The sequence below is a fragment of the Medicago sativa genome, chromosome 6 (assembly GCF_051527215.1).
Source record: "Medicago sativa cultivar Bolivia chromosome 6, Bolivia_mono, whole genome shotgun sequence".
Taxonomy (NCBI): domain Eukaryota; kingdom Viridiplantae; phylum Streptophyta; class Magnoliopsida; order Fabales; family Fabaceae; genus Medicago; species Medicago sativa.
The window spans coordinates 12,237,927-12,246,304 of NC_140754.1; the positions used below are offsets into that span (position 1 = coordinate 12,237,927).

Here is an 8,378-nt window from a genome sequence, read left to right on the forward strand (position 1 = left end):
GTTCTCACAAAGTAACTTAATGGACTCTAATAAATTAAAATAAACCCAAATAAATGGTTGATTAGCCTTACATTTATTCTCTACAATTTAAATTATGAAAACGTCACTAAAGGGATGTGAGTAGCCAATTACTTCCTTGAGCTGCACCAAATAATTCTATGTAATGACAAATGAAGTGTGAGCCCATTTACAACTTTCATTCTCCCATGTAGTTGTTATCATTCACACAATCAGTACTGATAGAAGTTTGGCAAGTGCACCAAATACTATCGAAGTAGTAAAAATATCGATCCCACGAGGACTGTTTTTAACTTCAATAATTCAATTGCGTTATAGAAATAGGATGTGTAAAGTTTATATTGGTTTGCCACTAGGCAGTAGATTTGGTTTGTTTTTGTGAAATCAAATAAAAGAAAATAGATTTGGTTAAGAAAATATGGAGAGAGATGAGATCAGGTCTGTCGAATCCTCTATGTTTCCCCTAATTGGTTACTGCACCTATTATTACTAATTATTCTCTAGTTTCACGATAGTTAACAAATTAGCCCTAATCAATCCCTTGAGTTAGGACCCTCTTCTTAAACTACAGCCCCTAATTCCTTAGGTGGTCTAATAATCCTTGAAGGCTTTATGAACGTTAACCTAATATCACTAACAAACGATTATTCATTCCTAGTCTAACCATGTTTATTAGAACAATTCAATTAGGTCTAAGTCGAAAGCTATGGTCAGTAGTCATTCATTCTCACTAAATCATGTTTATATTTAATCAGGATATAAAAAGCATTAAGAACAATTGAATTGAATAAAAACTAGAAATTCATTAATAAGTAATAGAGTTTCACAGCAACATAAATCAACTAGGGTTACATAGGTTCATCTCTGACCTAATCTCTAAGAGATTTAGCTACTCATAATTGAGTTTACAAATAGCATAATCAATGAAAGAATTAAAACATACATAAACTGGGTTAGAGATGATGAAATCCTCTCCGCTGCAGCCTTCTGGGTGTTAAAATAGCACTTTAGCTCTCCAAAATCGTAATCCCCTTTGTTTGATACTGACTTCAGCTTAAATAGGCAAGTTCTGATCGCTTAAAATCGTACTACGATTACATCATTAAACCCTAATTTACTTTCAGCTCCTTCTTGAAATTGTATCACGATTGGTTGGATCGTATTACGATCCAACTCCTTCAAAAACATGCTCTCTGACTTCAAAAAATCGTATTGCGATGGTGAAAATCGCAGTGCGATTGGCTGATTCCAGTTCTTCAAATTTTGTTGATTTTAACAACTTCTGGACACTTTATATTGCTTAGAACTCTATCAAAATGTCAAAATAAGTCCTAAAAATTACGTAATGACAACATGTCATCACAACCCCAAACTTAAACCATTCCTTGTCATCAAGGAATTTATTTGCAATATTGACAGTCGACAGTAAAATAACAACTACCTGATCAAGTGATACCACCAAAAAGTTCAATCACCTTACTAGCTAAAGATGAGCTAGTTTGACTTGTTCGCATCCACCAATTCACAACTCCACGCAACAAATTGAATAGGGTTCACAGTCGACATGCAATCTACATATTACCATACGCTTGAAATGTTTCTAAACGTCAATCAAAATCAATGTCAATGCACACTTTGAGGTCTTTAAGGGTTATAACGGGGCTTAGGTGAAGGTGGGATAATATTTGGATAAGTAGGCTACACAAAATTTGAGTTAGGCATTCCTACGGAAGTTAAAGCACATCATTCAATCCTTCATTCATTCACCTTATGAAACAACAATCAATGCAAAGGTACTAGAGAATATTTTTAACATTAGGGACAATCGAGTTTGATTTTACTCGGATTTTCAATGTTTTGTCCCTTTTTCATCATTCAATTTCATTTTTTCTCTTTTTTTTTGATACACCATTTTTGTGTGTATTTTTCATGATAAAGTTCATTCTTTGTTTTGTTCTCTTATTCTCTAGTACCCCCACCCCAAACTTAATTGGTTGCAAATTCCAATAGCAACCCCAAACTTAATCTTTAGCAACATTCTACAATGCCTAACTCAGAAAAAACAATGAGGGACAAGTCCTAAAAGTCTCTAAGCTTGTAATGTAGTTTGTCACCGAACAAAAAGTTCTAATCCTACCGGCTCAAATTGGCTAAGAAATGGATAATATATAACAATTAAAATCAGGGTAGGCTTCAAAAGGCTCACAGGACCAAGCACTTTTGCCTCAGTGTGCTAATGACAAAGATCAATCAACAATAGAGAAAAATCGCAAGTTCTAAAAACGTAGATGCATGGAATATTCTAATATATGTAAATTGAAAAACAAAATTTGGCAATGAACCTTATGGCTGAGATTTCTGGGAGTTGTGACTACCTATCTTTAATGCCGTACACTTCGCCTTTGAAATACCAAGTCACTCCTCCTTTTGAACTTTTGGAATATCACTTTGATCAAACATTTGTTACTAAACTGTAAAGAGTCACTAACAAACAAATTCGTCAATAATAAACAAGTGCAAATTTATCACAAATGGGGAAATAAGAAGTTCATGGACTTTTGACATTGAAGGGAAAATAAAAACAAAATGAAACGAAAACAAAGTAAATCTAGTGGGTTGCCTCCCACTCAGCGCTTCTTTATCGTCACTAGCTTGACTGCTAAGGATCCTTAGAGGTCCTTCAAAATGAGTCCCACCCTTTCTTTTGGTAGGTCGCCACCTAGGTATGGTTTAACTCTTTGTCCATTCACTTTGAAACTTCGATCTCCTTCATCTGTCACTAGTTCAACAGCTCCATATGGTGACACACTTTTGACCAAGAATGGTCCAGACCATTTTGACTTGAACTTCCCAGGAAACAGCTTCAACCTGGAATTATACAACAAAACTAGTTGTCCACAGTTAATATCCCTAGACACTAAGTTTTTGTCGTGATACCTTTTTGTCCTGGCTTTATAGATGAGCGCATTTTCATACGCTCTAAGCCTCATCTCTTCAAGTTCATTAAGTTTCAAAAGTCTTTTCTTACCAGCAGCCACTTGATCAAAATTTAAGGCCTTAATGGCCCAATAAGCTTTATGTTCTAGCTCGACTGGAAGATGACATGCCTTCCCATAGACTAACTGATAGGGTGAAAACCCAAGATGGGTCTTAAAGGCTGTCATATATGACCACAATGCGTCATCTAATTTCCTAGACCAATCTTTCCTATTTGACGCAACTGTCTTCTCTAGAATCTGTTTCAGCTGTCGGTTTGAAACCTCTACTTGACCACTAGTTTGTGGGTGATAGGGAGTTGCAACTTTGTGCTTAATGTTATACCTTTTGAGCACATTTTCAAGAAAATTATTGCAAAAATGGTTCCCCCCATCACTGATCAATACTCTAGGGGTTCCAAACCTAGTGTAAATATTCTTTTGAAGGAAGTTGACAACAGTTTTGGCATCATTAGCAACACAAGGTATCACTTCAACCTACTTTGTGACATAATCAACACACACTAGAATATGGAGATAAGAGTAAGAGGTAGGGAATGGTCCCATAAAATCAATACCCCAACAGTCAAATGGTTCAACTTCAATGATTCCTTTTAGGGGCATTTCATTCCTCTTTGATATGTTACCTGTCCTTTGGCATCTGTCACATCTTGTGACAAAGTCGTGGCAATCCTTGAAAAGGGTGGGCCACCAGAATCCACTTTGCAAAACTTTTTCAGCTGTTCTTTCTCCACTATGGTGGCCTCCATAAGCTGAGCTATGGCAGTGCCACATGATACTATGTGCTTCCTCACCTGCAACACAACGTCTAATCAAACTGTCAGTACCTACCTTAAACAGATAAGGATCATCCCACAAGTAGTGGTTCGCATCTTTGAAGAAATTTTTCCTCTGAGGATAAGTCATATCATCAGGAACTATGTTACCGGCCTTAAAGTTCGCCATGTCAGCAAACCAGGGCCTTTCTCCAATAGCAAACAGCTGTTCATCGGGGAACTCGGCCTTGATGGCCTTCTCCTTCTTTGTCACCTCATCATTCTCCAGCCTTGAGAGGTGATCGGCTACCACGTTCTCGACTCCCTTCTTGTCACGAATCTCAAGATCAAATTCTTGCAATAATAGGATCCACCTCAACAGTCGAGGCTTTGAATCCCCTTTAGTAAAGAGATATTTAAGAGCTGCATGATCTGTAAAAATAATGACTTTGGAGCCTATTAGATAAGAACGAAATTTTTCCAATGCAAAGATTACAGCAAGCAATTCCTTTTCAGTTGTGGAATAGTTAACTTGATTTTCATTTAAAACCTTCCTTGCATAGTAAATTGCATGGAAAAATTTGTTCTTGCGTTGGCCTAGAACTGCACCAACAACATAATCACTTTCATCACACATAAGTTCAAAAGGTAAATCCCCATCGGGTGCAATGATTATTGGTGCAGTCACCAACTTGTTTTTAATCAAAGAAAAAGCATTTAGACATTCAAAATCAAAATCAAAATTAAACTCGTTTTCTTTGACCAAGAGGTTACAGAGGGATTTGGAAATTTTAGAAAAGTCTTTTATGAAACGCCGATAGAAACCGGCATGCCCCAAGAAACTCCTTACTCCTTTAACATTAACAGGTGGGGGAAGTTTCTCTATAACCTCTATCTTAGCTTGGTCCACCTCAATGCCTTTAGCACTTATTTTATGCCCCAAAACTATACCTTCAGTTACCATAAAATGACATTTTTCCCAATTCAAAACAAGGTTAGTTTCGGTGCATCTTTTAAGTACAACATTTAAATGGAACAAGCATTGATCAAAAGACTTACCAAAAACAGAAAATTCGTCCATAAATACCTCAATGTTCTTCTCTATCCTATCAGAGAAGATGGAGAGCATACACCTTTGAAAGGTCGTCGGCGCATTACACAGCGCAAAGGGCATCCTTCGATAAGCAAACACGCCAAATGGACAAGTGAAGGCAGTCTTTTCTTGATCTTCCGGAGCCACTGCAATTTGATTATACCCCTAATACCCATCCAAGAAGCAATAAAAGGCTTGGCCAGCCAATCTCTCAATCATTTGATCCATGAATGGTAATGGGAAGTGATCCTTTCTTGTTGCGGTATTCAACCTCCGGTAGTCTATACACATTTTCCAACCAGTGACGGTACGAGTGGGTATCAATTCATTTTTTTCATTAGCCACCACCGTCATTCCTCCTTTCTTAGGCACCACGTGAACGGGACTTACCCATGAGCTATCTGAGATAGGGTAGATCATACCTGCATCTAGTAACTTTAGCACCTCTTTCTTCACCACTTCCTTCATTGTTGGGTTAAGTCTCCTTTGAGGTTGAACCACCGGTTTGTATTCAGCCTCCATGTGTATTTTGTGCATGCAATAAGCTGGACTAATACCCTTCAAATCAGAAATGTTCCACCCCAAAGCTCCTTAATTGTCTCTTAACACCCTCATTAATTTTTCTTCTTCCAAAGGTGTCAAGGTATTGCTGATGATTACTGGTTTAGAGGCAACTTTGGTGAGAAAAACATACTTCAAGTGAGAAGGGAGTTCTTTTAACTCTGGATTTTTCTCTCCTTCTCCACTCAAAATTGGAGCATCTATAGAGTACTTGATGACATGCTGTCATTACGTAATTTTTAGGACTTATTGTGACATTTTGATAGAGTTCACGTGCAATTTATACTGTTCTGGAGTGCAAAAAGCTGAAATATTGAAGCCTGTTCGAAGCAAATCGCGCCACGCCAAAACCTAGCCTTGCCGCGATTTTAGAAGGAAATTTGCATATCTCCCTGTTCTTAGGGAATCGCGACGCGCCTTATATCAGCCGTGGCGCGATTTTGTTGTTTCAGGCCCAAAACTCTATAAATACAGCACTAAACCTAAGGAACAAGGGTTACGATTTTGAAGAGCAAAGTGCGATTTTGAGACATCGGAGACGGCTAGAAGGGCGATTTCTTCATCCTTTTACCCATTCATGTATGTTTTAATTATTTCATTGATTATGCTATTTGTAAACTCGATTATGAGTAGCTAAATCTCTTAGAGATTAGATCCGAGATGAATCTTTGTAACCCTAATTGACACATGTTGCTGTGAAACTCTATTTTGTTTATGAATTCAATTCTAGTTTATTCAATTCAATTGTTCTTAATGCTTTTTATATCTTGATCACATATAACTTGATTTCGTGAGAATGAATGACCACTGACCATGGCTTTCAACTTAGACCTAATTGAATTGTTCTAATAAACAGGGTTAGTCTAGGAATAGATAATCGTTTGTTAGTGATAATAGGTTAACGTTCGGTAAAACCTTCAAGAATTATTAGACCACCTAAGGAATTAGGGGCTGTAGTTTAAGAAGAGGGTCCTAACTCAAGGGATTGATTAGGGCTAATTTGTTAATCATCGTAAACTAGAAGAGGGTTCATAACAAATAGGTGCAGTAGACCAATTAGGGGAACTTAGAGGATTCGACGGATCTGATCTCATCTTTCTCTCATATTTTCTTAATCAAATCTAATTTCTTTTATTTGATTTCATAAAATCAAACCAATTCTTCTGCCTAGTGGCAAACTAAAAATAAACTTTACACATCCTAATTATATAACGAAATTGAATTATTGAAGTTAAAAACAATCCTCGTGGGATCGATAATTTTACTACTTCGATAGTATTTGGTGCACTTGCCAAACGTCTATCAAGTTTTTGGCGCCGCTGCCGGGGACTGTTGAATTATTTCAACAAGGCAATTACGTTATAATTTAGGGTTTTTGCAATTTAATTTTCTGTTTTTAATTTTTATTTTTCTGTTTTCATATTCACTTGATTACTTTGCGTTGTGCAGTGCTACTAAGGTATTTTGCTGTTTATACGAGGTAAACAGAGCTCAGACGACTTAGAGTACGATCCGGAAATTGAAAGGACTGCTAGAGCACTTCGGAAAGCTGTCCGGTCGCAAAGGTTAGCTCAGTCCGTTCCACCGGGTGTTTGAGAACAAATACCGGAACTACTCTCAACTGAATCTGAAACGATCTCTTCTCCTAAATCTGCAACTATGGAAGGAGAAGGTGTTGTACCACCGAGACCTAAGCTAGGAGACTACGGGTTAGCCACTCATCGCGGTCAACTGACCCACACTTTTCAACCAGCTAACCCCGTAGCTTTCGACATCAAGACAATTGTCCTCAACGGTTTGAGGGACAAGCAATTCGATGGGACTGAAGCTATGAGTCCTCATGAACACTTGAGCCGCTTTGCTGAAACTTGCGAGTTTTGTGTGCAACCAGCCACCGTGACTGAAGCACAAAAGAAACTAAGGCTATTTCCTTTCACTTTGACGGGAAGAGCAAAAGATTGGTTGCTAACAATACCAAACGGGACTGTCCAAACATGGGAAGAGTTAGAGCTGAAGTTCTTGGAGAAATATTTCCCTATGTCTAAGTATTGGGACAAGAAGATGGAGATCTCTAACTTCAAGCAAGGAGAAGGTGAATCATTGTATGATGCTTGGGAGCGATTCAATTTGCTTCTTAAGAGGTGCCCTAATCATGAGTTCATCGAGAAACAATACCTCCAAATCTTCACTGAGGGGGTAACACCAAACACTAGAATGTTCTTAGATGCTTCCGCGGGAGGTAGTCTCAAGAGCAAAACTGATCATGAAGTCCAAGCTTTAATTGAGAACATGGCTGGAAATGAGTATCGTGCTGAAGCGAAAAAGAAAGAAAGAGGAGTGTTTGGGGTGAGTGAACAAACTGCTATCCTTGCTAACCAAGCAGCTATGAACAAACAAATCGAAGCTCTTACTAAGGAGTTTCAAGGCTTCACTTTGGCTCATAAGCAACAGCAAGTGGTTGCAATCAAATGTCACCTATGTGGTGAAGAACATTCCAATGGTGAATGTGTTCCAGAAGGATCAAGTGAAGAAGCTAACTTCATGGGAGGTTATCAAAGGCAGAATCAATACTACAATTCAGGCATCAATAAGCACCCAAATCTAAGCTACTCAAATAACAATGCTTTGAACTCTCAGATGCTCACTCCTCCTCAACAGCAACAAAGGAAGCCATCAGCTCTTGAGGAAACTATGATGAACTTCATGAAGATGACTCAAGGCAACTTTGAAGAGATGAAGAAGAGTCAAGAAGCTGAAAGAAAGAACAATGAAGCTTCTAGGAAGATGCTTGAAACTCAACTGGGGCAATTAGCTAAGCAATTGGCTGAACAAAGTAAAGGCGGATTCTCAGGTAACACTAAAGACAACCCTAAGAATGAGTCTTGTAATGCTATTGAATTTAGGAGCAAAAAGGTTTTGACACCTTTAGTTCCAAAAGCTCCAAAGAAGGTTGAT

General features: G+C 38.0%; 1 non-coding gene across 1 annotated transcript; it reads right to left on the reverse strand.

Moving 5' to 3' along the window:
• Positions 1-7,475: 7,475 nt before the first annotated feature.
• LOC146912871 (small nucleolar RNA R71) lies at positions 7,476-7,582 on the reverse strand. Its single transcript, XR_015017212.1, has one exon. It is a non-coding gene; the product is annotated as a small nucleolar RNA R71 (small nucleolar RNA).
• Positions 7,583-8,378: the final 796 nt, after the last annotated feature.